Genomic DNA, 12,210 nt, shown 5'->3' with positions numbered 1-12,210 from the left:
TTCATCGACGCCTTAGCAAATAACAGAACTAGTCGGGGAAACGACTAAGGAAATAGATTCCATTAATACTAAGATGTAACCTAGGGTGCTGGAAAGTAAAAGTCATTGATATTCATACTACTTTCATGTTGAATAGGTTCAAAGGACGGCGAGGCAAGCAGGATAAGGAATAATTCAAACAAGGTATGTAAAGCTTTCCCTTGGCATGTTTTGGTATAAGTTCGTACAACTATCTTTCTTTCCTTTTGGCAGTGTTTAGCCTTAAGTGAATTGTATATGAAGTGCGGGGATAATTCCATTCCCAGAATTCTGAGTATTGCCTAGTAGGTCTTCTGTATGTTAGAATGTAATGTATGAGAAGCTATCTCTCATTCCCATTGAGATGTATTTGATACGAAAATGAGATTACGATTCCATAGTGGTTCACTGATCCCCATGAAGGGCCGAGTATGAAATATGTATATGAAGATTACCTAAAGGAAAGTACAGACTGCATAAAGCTTATTCTCTTTCTTCTTTTGGGCATGCCTTTGTCTTAGTTGTAAGTTGAATATTATCTGAGCTCTAGGGTAACTCCATTCTCAAACATCTCTTGTTTACTTCTGAATATTGAACTCCTACAATAGTCAAACTATTTCCCTGGAAACTGTTATATGTTAAAAAGGTACCAAGGGTACAGGCTCCAAGTCTTAAAGACTATACGAGATTAAGTGTTTTGATTCCATAAATGATTTGGCCCTACGTTAATACATGTCTAGGGTCCCCGAGATTACTTTTGAGACAGCCCATAATCGCATTTAGAGGACACTCGAGATGACTACACCGTTACTCGGGTCCTCAAACAAAAGCTTAACTTTCTTATTCTGTCGAGTCTCTGATAATGATTTGAATTGCATATAGTTACTCACTACTCTACTCGTGTATACTGTAACACTTCTTTCACCGAGTCCCAGGCTGGGTACGTTGTCGTGCACAATTCACTGCATTTTTCACCGAGCCCCTCACTAAAGGGCCGGGTACGTATGTATATATATGATGATGTGTTGTAATAAGGTAGTGATGGCGCCGGGCCTATGATGGTCCTACAAATATGATTCACCGAACCCCTAAAAGGGCCGGCTATATTGTATAAATTTAGCATGCATGCTTTTGTGATTCATAGAGTACAGGTACATGACTTCGATTTAATAATTTGTTCCCCTGCTTCTCTATTTTAGATATGCTTCCAGTTGTATCATATTATGTTTTACATACTCAATACATATGTCGTACTGACCCCCTTTCCCGGGGGGCTGCGTTCATGCCCGTAGGTACAGATACGGATTTTGGGAGTCCGTCAGCTTAGGATTCCATGCAGCTCAGCTGGAAGAGGCTCCATTGTATCAGGGCCTACTTTTTGATACTGTCCACTGGTGTATAACATTATTTTGTCTATTTTAGGGTACAACGGGGGCCCTGTCCCGCCATATGTTGTCATTTATATTTTTAGAGGTCTGCAGACATGTATATGTGGGTTGTGTATGTCAGTTTGATTCAGCTGGGTCTACATGATATATGTTATTATGTTATGGCAGCCTTGTCGGCTTGCGTGCCCTATCATGTTGTGATATAAAAGAAAAAGGCTACAGATTCATGAAAATGTTGTCACCCAATGGGGCTCTGTTATATAATATTATTTTATTTACAGTGTAATTTGATCATAGCTGGTTGTTGGGTATACGGGGGGTCCAGGTCCGGCCCCAGTCGCGGCCTACGGGGTTGGGTCGTGACACCCGTAGGCCGTGACGAGTGTCCGAACTGGGTACTCACGTATATCCCTGCTATCTGTAAGTAAAATTGTCCTCTGTTTAAGTTATAGCACATCAACAGACAGGATAACATATAAGCCAGCGTGGCTTATCATAGGCACCACTGTACATACATGCATATACAACCCATACACAGTGCACATGCATGTCCACAGACCTCTAAGAGTAAGAACAGTAACATAAGGCAGGACAGGGCCCCTGCTGTACCCGTGAATTAATAAATATGTACATCGAGGGTTAATACCATAACTAGGCTCCGGCACAATGGAGCGCTTCTGAACTACTGAGTGAAACTCCTACGCTAATGGATCCCAAAAGTGTGTATTTGTACCTGCGGGCATGAATGCAGCCCCCCGAAGAAAGGGGGGTCAGTACGACATATGTACTGAGTATGTAAAGCATAGACATCATAAGGAAATTATAGTTGGCATAGGGATACAGGGGAAAGTATGACATCTAATCATTTACTGTACCTGTAGCTTATAACATAACGTCGTACATACTATCATCACATACTGTACCCGGCCCATTCAAGGACTTGATGTAACCACTAAATCACTCTATTATCATAATCATCTATATACTATTAGTGCTATCTCATATAATAATGCCGAGGAACGTATGAACCGATCCATATACCATATAGTAATGCCGAGGAACGTTCGGCCCGATCCAGATATCATATAGTAATGCCGAGGAACATTCGGTCCGATCCACGTATCATATAGTAATACTGAGGAATGTTTGGTCTGATCCATATCATTATATTATATCATTGCATACCTATACCATACTCAGCCCTTCATGGAACTCGGTGTCATCACATTATCATATACCATACCCGGCCCTTTATGGGACTTGGTGTCATCATATCATCATATACCGTACCCGACCCTTTATGGGACTCGATATAATCATATCATCATATACCGTACCTAGCTTTTTATGGGACTCAGTATCATAATCATCATATACTGTACCCGGCCCTTTATGGGACTCGATGTCAGATACATTACAGTGTACACGAATCAAGTAATGAGTAATCATATATAATCTAAATCATTATCAGAGTCTCGAAAATGTAAGAAGATTAAGCTATCGTCCGAGGACCAGAATAGTAGTGTAGCCATTTTGAGTGCCTTCTAAATGCCATTGAGGCCTATATCACTTAGGATCTCGGGGACCCTAGACATGTACTAAAGTAATACTAACAGTTCATAGAATTAGGGATACCCATCGTCACATAGTCCTTAGGACTAGGAGCTTATGCATCCAGTACTTCTCAACCTATGGAGTTCAAGTAAAGTAGTTTAACTTACTACAAGAGTTTGACATTCAAAAGTGAATAAGAGATACGGATTACATTTAGGACTTAAAAGTGGAGTTACCCCAGAGCTTGTATCACATTTTACTTATAATTAGGGCAAGCCAAAGGAAGATAAAGAATAAGCTTTACCTAGTCTCTACTTTTCCTCAAGGAGTCATCATTACATATGTCGTACCCGGCCCGTCGTGGGCTCGGTATCATAACCTTATTATTGCATTACCTTACAATCATAGAACCACACTTATGTCAAAAACATATCAAGAGGAAAGAAGGGTAGCTCTGCGTACTTATGCCCAAAACATGCCAAGAGAAAGGAGATAACTTCACATACTTACTACTCTTTATCATATAGAAGCCTTGAGAGGCAATAACGCAATTAATATAGGAATTCTACGATTGATAAGTGAATAAGACTTATGAGTCATACTTGGGGTTATATGAATGGAATTATCCCCACGTTTCGTATATCAATCACTTAAGGCTAAGACATGCCAAAAGAAAAGAAGGATAGCTTTACATACCTTTTTTGGGATTAACTGAAATACGACTTGCCTTGATACCTCCTTAACCTAATTGACATGAAAGTAATACTAAGATTAATAGGCTTTTACTTTACAATTTCCAAATATACACCCAAGTACTCATAGGAGTTATTTCCTTATCCATTACCCTCGACTAGTTTGTTACTAGTTTCGAATCCACCGAAAATCGGGCAGCATCTCCCCTATAACTTCAACATCCCAGAGATTTCAACTCGGCCATAATATCAATAACCATACCAACAAAAAAACAAGAAGCATATTTACAAGTAAATTACTTCAACCTTACAAAATACAAGCTCCAAATAACTAGCTCCAATCTATGATACAAAAATAGAGTTTTTTAATCTTTATTTCACAAAATCTTTAACCATACCAAATGGAGGGTCGTGTGGATGAAAACAGAAGCACCCATAACCTTTTTAAAATACTTTAAATCCATGCAACACGCAACCCAACTAGCTTCACCCGCAGCACCACAACTATAACCCACTACTCGACTTTGATTTAGCTATAACCACTTCAATTTAGTTTGTTTCTAACGTCAATCATCCTTATGAAAATTTTCCACTTTCAACCTTATTTAAGACGTGTAATATAATTCATAACAACATCATAAACTACAATTTGAAAGGGAAGCCCTTACCTTGCCCAAAACTCATCAAACTCATCAAAACTTGCCTCGGAAGTTCTTTTAGCGCGCCTAAACTTTGTGGCTGCTTGATAACGTTTTGGTGATGATCCAAACAATAAATTTTCATTAATAATACCTTCATAACATCATGGTACACCCTAGATAATTAATTCACGAAGCAAAATTGAAGAACTCACCTTTTTTTCTTTCCAAAACCGTGGCTCTCTCCTTCTCTAGTTTCTTCTCTTCTCTTCTTTCTTGTTCTTGAATTTTCTAGAGGAATATAGAACTTAATGATTCATAAGATATGTATATATATAGGATAATTTAGGGAGGGGACACATGTCATCCCCTAAGTGGTGACATATGTTAAGCCCTAAGTGGTGACATGTGTCAAGTCCTCATTGGGCCAACACATCCCTTCCTCCAATCACGGGATGCCACACGTCATATGGGGGTCCACCCCTTTTGATCCAGATGCTTCCATGTGGAACTCCCAGCTGCTGCCATGTGGCACTCTCCCATGCTGCCATGTGATACTTTCTTTTTCCCTTCGTGGGTTTGTAGTCTCGTCTTCTTTTACGAACCTATGTAATCCTTGTTACGTAAGCTTGGTATGTACTCTTATAGCTTAAGTATGTAAGATTTCCAAGTTGGAAGCTTACGTAAATAAGTCGAGTCCTACGACTCATTATTTGGTCTCCAATTTCTTCTAACTCTATTTCCAATCTTCTCTACTATGGGGTATCACATTCTCCTTTCCTTAGAGTTGTTTCATAGAGTTATAGATTATCCGGCTCACATGGTAACTCTTAAGAAGCTTAACGTTCTTAAGAAGTCTTAAGAAGCTTTAAGAAACTTTAGAAAACCTTAAGAAACTTAAGAGGCTTACGATCCTTCCATGAAACTTAAGAGCCTTTTAAGAGACTTAATAATGCGTTCCAAGGTATAAAAGTATGGGGTGTAATATGTCCTGACATCTATTCCTAGTTATTAGAGGTTTCATAGATAGAGTTGAGTCAATTTAGTCTTTTCAGATAAATGCATGAGTAAACTATCTATGTTTTAAATGTTCATTTTTTAAGCTTCCATATTTGGGTTTAGTCTTCCACTTAGTAGTTAGAAGGGACAAGGGTTTGCTTGGAACCAATAATTATTTTCGAGTGCCAATCACACCAAGGGTGTAGACCCGCTTGTGCATTTATACATTTTTAGATCATGCCTTTGAAATGTTCCGTCATACAGTAGAACGCCGCCAATACTGAAGTTTCCACTAGGGCTAACTCAAGGAGTACGCCTCCACATTCAAGGATGCCGACTTGGAATGGATCCCGCCTAAAATATTAGAGCAATGATAGTGGGACTCAAGAGGTGCCAATTAGCACTACCAAGGTTCCACAAGCACATGTTCCATAGATTTCCCTCACTTTTAAAACTAATTTAAGGGGGCTATTCATATGCTTACTCAGTTGGTGGCTACTCAGTCAGGCCATCAGGGCACTCCAGTTACTAACTCCAATCCCCAAGGGTCGTAAGCTATGACTAAGATTAAGGACTTCTTGAGAATGAATCTGCCAGTGCTCACAGGGTCTAAGGTTGAGGAGGATCCACAAAATTTTATTGATGAGATATGAAATATTTTGAAGGCTATGCATGCTATTGAGATCATATGAGTTGATCTTGTTTCTTATCAGCTCAAGGATATGGCTAACATCTAGTACAATCAGTGGGAGGAGAGTTTTGGAGAGGATGCCGAACTAGCAGTGTGAGATGATTTTGAGAACGCATTCTTAGATCACTAATTTCTCAAGAGGTAAGGGAGGCAAAGGTAAAAGAGTTTGTGAACTTAAAGTATGAGGGGTTGACAGTGAAAGAGTACAGTCTTAATTTCATTCAGCTATTGAGGTATGCTCCAGAGATGGTTCCAGATATGAGGTCCAAAATGAGGAAGTTTTTCTCTGGGTTGGGCAATCATGTGAAGAAGGAGTGCAAGGTGTCACAACCTAAGCTAGACCCTAAACGTGACACAGTAAAACTGAAAGTGGAAGATAAGTGTCAAATCTAAAATCTCAACATAAAAGAAATCTGATATAACATCTGTGAGTATAAATAAAAAACAAATTATGTCTGACATTGCCTCTACTAATCATAGACGGGGGCATAAGACAAACCCTATCTCACCTAAACAATCTAAGTTCGAAAGTCATGAAAGATAGACATAAGAAATCATCATAGTTGTGCCCTCAAACATGAGGACTCACCTAGAAGTTTAGTGTCAACAACAATCTGTACTAGCCATGAGAGTGATGAGTAGAACCAGACCTCACTCTTTGAGTCATCCTACAACCCGTAGAACTTCATACGGTCCATAGGACCTTCTAGTGGAACTTAAACTGAGCTACTAGAATTTTCCATTCCTCATGACATTTCCTATGATCCCCTTTTACGGATGGTAGAACATTATACGGTCCATAGAAGCCACTCATTGTCCAACCTAAAACTTACCCAATTTTCCCAACCTTTAGGCCTTACTTACGATACCCTCCTACAGTTCGAAAGTCTTCCTACGGCTCGTAGACTGGATCATAGAAACTTATACCTGAATAGAGTTTTTATAACTTGTCCTTCATTTTCACTTTCAAACAATTGAGGTATTACACGAGGCTACACTTTTGATTTTATACATAGATTTCTCCAGGCTCATGTAAGACCCTAGAGGTCAGAAAGTTAGAATGAAGGAGAAATTCTCAAAATTTTGGATAGCTCTCAAGATTATGAGTCACTCTATGTCTCGTAGAGCTTTCTACAACTTGTAAGAGTGAGTCCCAAGGGTTCATCTAGAACAAACCTCAGATGACACCCTAGTCTCAACATGATGAGTTGTAGGAGTGTCTACGATTCATAATATTGACCCATAACCCAACTTTAGAGGTCATATTTCAGAAGTTCCTCAAGGTCAAATATATGACTTGACAGAACAATTCGTAGAAATTGTTATGAGTCATAAAAATAACTCATAACCAAAGTTCATAGGCCCTCAAGTTTATAGGTTTTGGGACCTAGAGGATAGATCAAGTCTACGACTCGTGAACAAGTTGACGAGTCATAGAAATGACTCGTTTGCAAACTTTAGAGACTTAGAAATCAGGTCTTTTCTTAGACCTACAGGACGAGTCCTCTTGGCGACTCCTCATTCTCTATACAACTCATAGAGTCAATCCGTATAGACGAAATCCCAGTTTTAATAAAAGGTAATTATGTCATTCTCCAAGTTCGGTTCAATGAACATAGAAATAATTATGGCTATGTTCAACCCTATATCTACCCAATTCTTTCAAAATTCCCTCATTCTAAACCACTCTCCCAAATTCTCTAAGGCAAGAACCAAGTCTCTCAACATTTTTTCTCCAAGCTACAAGCTAGGGTTTCAGATTTCTTCAAGGGTTCTTCTCAATTCTAAAATGATTTCAATCAAGGTATATGAGAATTGATCCATGAGTTTCTTTCACTAATGGATTCCCAAAGTTTCCTCAAAGTTTCTTTTAATTTCAATTGAATTATAAACCCTAGTTTTGATGAATTGCATTGGGATGATTTAATTTTGTTTTCAATTTTTATCAATGATTATTCTAAGCAGTATCTACATGAATTGCATAAATTAAAGTTAATTTATGAATGCCCATGCATAAAGCTATCTTAATTATAATTTTGAGGATTCAAAGATGATTTTCATGAGTTGATCATGATTTCAATGATTTTCAATGAAAGTTTGATGATTTAAAGTTGAGATTATGGTTTTTATGATGTAGTTATGATGATGATAAAGTTGTGATCATACAAAGTTATTATGGTGTGATAAGTCGAATTCTTACACAATCATGTAAGAGATGGTGATAAGTAAAATTCTCACCAAATTTATGGATTCTTATGAATTACTAAAGTTAATGAGCTATTCCTAATATGTTTTATAAAAATGGATTGATAGGTAGTTACTATCTTTCCCTACTATGTTATAATCATGTTTTATGAGTTTCGGTTGGGATATTGGCTAAGCACTGAGAGGCATTCTAGGTGGGGTTTGGTCTAGCAATGTAGTTAGTTATCCAAGGGAATCCTAGTAGCAATCTAAGGTCCCAAACTACGTTGCCCGCATAGGATCGCTTTAATGGCCTAGCTAGTGGATCCACATATAGCACAATTGAGTTGAGTTGAGTACCATGACTAAGTATGCCCTGGCAAGGCAACCTCCATCTTCTCGATGAGGGTTCCATCAGATTCAATTCTATAGATCGTATGGTCTAAGATGTCAGTTAAAGGTCTTATCCCACATCAGTTAAATATCAAATTATGAGTTTCATGATGAAGTTTTATGATATGCCTTGACTATGAGTTTCATATATTTTCAAATGTTTTTAAGCCTTACTCATGTTCATTATGATAGGTCACGCATCTTATGGCATATTGTTCACGTTCCTTTACTTGTTCATGCATACCTCACATACTTAGTACCTTCTATGTACTAATGCATATTTTGCCTACATTGTCTTATAATGTAGGGGTGGACGACACTCACCATCATCTTATTCATGGCTAAAGTCGCTTAGATATCAAGAGTTGGTGAGTCTCATCTTATCAAGGGCAATGACTTTATTTCATACTACTTTGGCTTCTTCATATGTTCAGGTGAGCTAGGATCTTGTCCTAAGCCCCTATCAAAGATTAGAATAGAGGCATGTATAGATGTTATGTGATGTAGTCCGGTTGGACATCTATCAAGTTGCTATCTCTTAGTCCCATTCCTTTGAGTTGTTACTTCCACTTATTTCGTCAGGTTTCTTTACCTTATAAATTCAATGTATGCTAAGAAGGATGAGTTGGGGTCCCTCACATCTTAATCACCGTTTCATGGCTTTATCCTAGTTTGGGTCATGACAAATTTGATATTAGAGAACAAGGTTTAAAAAACTCTTAGAGAGTCTAACATGCCGCATTAAGTAGAGTCTTGTTCATTGGTGTGAAGTGCACCACATCCATGAATAGGAGGCTACAAAACGTCTTAGAAAAGTCTCACTTCTTTCATGATCTATGTTATGTAGTAAATAGTTAAGTCTTTCTCTCTAATACTTTTTCTTTTCGATTTTCAGAATATGCCTCCATGAAGAAACCCTGCTAGAAGGAAGGTGGTTAAATAGAAGAAATAAGCTCTGAATGATCAAGTATCCAATGCTGAGTTTTGAGCAACCTTTCAAGTACTTGCACAAGTCGTTACAGCCTAGGTTAATTGTGAAGTGATTTCTCTCGTGAACCCAAATATTGGTACGGTGGCAACATGAGTTCTTGATTTCATGAGGATGAATCCTCCAAAGTTTTGGGGTTCTAAGATGAAAGAGGATCCATAAGAGTTTGTTGATAGCATTCATAAGATTGTGGATATCATGGGGATTAACCCGATGGAGAGAGAGGAGTTGGCCACGTATTAATTAAAGGGTATTACTTGTATTTGGTATGATTAATGGAAAATTAAGAGGCCTAGAGAGGCGGATCCCATGACATGGGATGAGTTCAAGGGGGTTTTTCTTGATCGCTTTTTCCCATCGGAGGTGAAGGTGGCCAAAGTACAAGAGTTCATCAACCTTAATTAAGGTGGTATAAGTGTGAGGGAGTATGCCCTCAAGTTTACTCAATTGTCAAAATATGCTCCATTCATGGTTGCTGACTCAAGAGCCTGTATAAGTAAATTTGTGTTGGGTGTGTCAGATATGGTCTCAAAAGAGTGCAAGATGGCTATGTTGATTCAGGAGATGGATATATCTAGACTCATGACCTATGTGGAGCAAATAGAGAGTGATAAGTTAAGGGAGAAAAATAGGGAGTCTAAGAGGCTAAGGACCGATGGTGGTGATTTCTCTAATGCTAAGTCTGAAGGTGGTGATCATCCATATTTTTGCCAAAAGTACTCTGGCCAAGGGTCTTCTAATGCCACTACTCCAAGGTTTGACAAGGATAGGGTGTCCAACCCTAAGCCTTAAGAAGGTTCTCCTATCTGCCAAGCTATTCTCGCATTCAAAGAGTGTGGTAAGAACCAGAAGGGTGAGTGTTTAGTGGGTTTGAATATATGAAACCGGTGTGGCAAGCCAGGTCAACATGATAAGGAATACAAGGTCAAAAATGGTCGTCCTCAAGGACAAGTTGCTTATGGAGGCCAAGTTTCTCAAGGTGCTCAAGAGCAACCAAAGGGTGGTCTACGCAATAATCAGTTCTATGCTCTTCATGATAGGCAAGAGGTGGAGGAGACTCCTAAAGTTATTACCGGTATGTTACGAGTCTTTCACTATGATGTTTATGCCTTACTTGATCTGGGTGCAAATTTATCTTTTGTTTTCTCTTATGTGGCCATGAGGTTTGATGTTAGCCCCAAAATATTGCCAGAGTATTTTTCCATTTATACTCCCATAGGTGAGTTAGTTGTGGCTAAAAGAGTCTATAGAAGTTGTTCAGTTTTGTTTTTTCATAAAGTTACTCTGTGTGATCTAGTTGAGCTTGAGATGACCGATTTTGATGTTATCCTTGGTATGGATTGGCTATATACAGGTTATGCTTCTATTGATTATAAAACCTGAGTGGTTCAGTTCTAATTTCCGAATGACCAAATACTAGAATGGAAGGATAGTAATTCTATATTCAAAGGTGAATTCATTTCTTCCCTAAAAGCTCGGAAAATGATTTTCATGGGTTGTATCTATCATCTTGTAAGGGTTAGAGATAAAAATTCCGAAGCCCCTCCTCTAGAGTCAATTCCCATTGTTAGTGAGATCTCGGATGTGTGTCATGACCTAACTCCGTAGGCCATGACTGGGGTCCGACCTAGACCCCCGTATACATAAATCTCAACTATAAGAACTATACATAAGAATCTAGAGGGTGATAGCAAATTCATCTGCATATAGCCTCTTTCATTTGCACCATATCATGCAAGGGCCGCCAAGGCTGCCTTAACATAATAACATTTATAATATGCCATATAGGCACAACTGAATCAAACTCATAAACAACCCACCTACATATGTCTACAGACCTCTAAGAATATTAAAAGTGATATATGGCGGGATAGGGCCCCCGCCGTACCCCTGAATAAATAATTATATATATTATACGATAAGCACCAAAATTTAGGCTCCGGAATAATGGAGCACTTCCGACATAGATGAGTGGGAGTCCTAAGCTAGAGGATCTCCAAAGTAAGTACCTGTACCTGCGGGCATGAAACGAACCCCCTCCGAAGAAAGGAAGGTCAGTACGATATATGTACCGAGTATGTAAAACATAACACATCATAGCTGAGACCATAACTGAAACAAAGATGTAGGGGAAAAGTGTAACAATTACAAATTAATGTACCTACACCTTAGGACACATAGTCATATACATCATCATACGCTGTGCCCGGCTCGCTAAGGAACCCGGTATCATAACTATTTCATCATATTATCATATCACCATATCATCATCCCCTCTCATCATGTATATTATTTCATCAGGTCATCATATACGATATTAAATAAACGTATACAAGATAATCTTACCGTATATGTCATCATAGTACATTCGGTCCACTATGGGGCTCGGGGACACAAGTGTATCCCTTTATTTTCATATGCATGCCTACGTAAGTATCCGACCCTTTAGTGAGGGAATCAGTGAAAGAGTAGTGTACATAACGTACCGCATTCGGCCCCTTTATGGGACTCGGTACCATTATAACATAGTATAATATACCGAGGAATGTTTGGCCCGATCCATAATTTAAAACAATGCCAAGGAACGTACGGCTCGATCCACATTTTTATCATATAATCATATATATATATATCCGGCCCGGAACTCGGTGAATAACTTCATCAC

This window comes from Solanum dulcamara, chromosome 4 (genome assembly GCF_947179165.1).
Source record: "Solanum dulcamara chromosome 4, daSolDulc1.2, whole genome shotgun sequence".
NCBI classification, from domain to species: Eukaryota; Viridiplantae; Streptophyta; class Magnoliopsida; order Solanales; family Solanaceae; genus Solanum; species Solanum dulcamara.
The sequence above is the reverse complement of the archived record's forward strand: the minus strand, read 5'-3'. Positions refer to the sequence as shown.